The sequence below is a fragment of the Panthera leo genome, chromosome B1 (genome assembly GCF_018350215.1).
Source record: "Panthera leo isolate Ple1 chromosome B1, P.leo_Ple1_pat1.1, whole genome shotgun sequence".
Taxonomy (NCBI): Eukaryota; Metazoa; Chordata; class Mammalia; order Carnivora; family Felidae; genus Panthera; species Panthera leo.
This window is the reverse complement of record NC_056682.1, coordinates 26,463,545-26,465,299: the sequence shown is the minus strand read 5'-3', so window position 1 is coordinate 26,465,299 and position 1,755 is coordinate 26,463,545.

Sequence of the window (1,755 nt, the reverse complement as noted above, 5' to 3'; positions counted from 1 at the left end):
TGTATGGTATCACTGACTCACACGTAGAATCTTCAAAAACAAAAAAAGCACCGATTTCATAGAAATATAACAGAATGGTGGTTGCCAAGGGCTAGGGATGAAAGAAATGGGGTAATATATGCCAAAGGGTAGAAATTTTCAGTTATAAGAAGTTCTGAGGAATTAATGTACAGCATGCTGACTATGGTTAAATCAATATTGTGTACTTCAAAGTTTCTGAGAGTCGGGGTAGAGCGCCTGAATGGCTCAGTCACATGAGCGTCTGACTTCGGCTCAGGTTATGATCTCACAGTTCAGGAGTTCGAGCCTCGTGTCGGGCTCTATGTTGACAGCTCAGGGCCTGGAGCCTGCTTCGGATTCTGTGTCTCCCTCTCTCTTTGCACCCCCCCCCGCCCCCCGCTCATGCTCTGTTTCTCTCTCTCTCAAAAATGAGTAAACATTTAAAAAAAAATTTTTTTTTTAAGTTTCTGAGCGTAGACCTTAAACATTCTCACCAAAAACAACAAAAAGTTCACTATATGAGGTGATGTGATCTTGGTAATCATTCCACAATGTTTATCAAATCATCACACCTACACTTTACATATATACTTATATTTGCCAATTATTCCTCAATAGTTTTAAAAAATGAGAAAAGTAAAGCATCACCAAATAAAATATCAGACTAAGCCAAAGGGATATTGAGAGTTTATAGTGCTAAAGGTCTTAAAAAGAAATACAAGTTTGCCAGTACTTGGGTTATTTTACAAAAAAAGAAAAATTGACAAAGAAATTAGAAGTCTGACTTAAAAACAAACAGGGGCGCCTGGGTGGCTCAGTCAGTTAACCGTCCGACTCTTGATTTCGGCTCAGGTCATACCTCACAGTTTGTGAGTTTGAGCCCCTATGTCATTCTCTCCCTCCCTCTGCACCTCCCCTGCTCATGTTCTCTCTCTCCAAATAAATAAAGCTTAAAAAAATTTAAAAACAAACAAAACAAGAGAGTAATGTTTCTTTGCCATTCTCAGATTTCCCAATTGCAATTTCAGCTGTTGATGAGCAACAGAAGCTGGCAAAAGATAATTATGGTTTTGCTATGACATGAAATTTGAATTCTACAGTAAGGTGGCTATGTGGAAAAAAATCACCTAAAATATGTGCCAGTGGACCTCCTGGCATTCACACCTCAATAGTGATTTGCTATTGTCTACTAGTCTGCCCTGGCCCTGTAACTCAGCAAGGTACGAAGGAAATTCTTGGAAATTTTCAGTAATTCTTTATGGTATGTTATATGGCACTACTTGGGATTCACAAAAATCTCAGCATATATCCACTTCATCCTCAAAGTTTACAGCATAAATCTAAAACATCTACATTTCCTTCTTTTACTATAACCCATATCAGTGTGTCTAAGGACATCATATTCCCTTATGCCTTGTTATCCACTTGTTATTCTAACTACTACTCAAAGGCAGAATTCTCATTCCTTCTATAGTTTTCTGGAGACAATTCTCAGACTGAGAAAAATGCCTCCTTTTTTCCAATCACCAGTATTGGAAGCCTCTACAAAAGTCATTTAATTAATATGTAAATCATTAAAATAAAGTGGCATCATAATTACTAATAGAAAGTAAAAGAAAAGAAGTAAATTGTTCCATGAAAGCTATAGGGGGAAATTCAATTCAGAAAACATTTTTAGCTTCGAGATAAAAGTTGCTTTTTCAACCCCATGAACACACTTACGTTTTTAGAATTAGTTAAGAATTAACAGTGGTA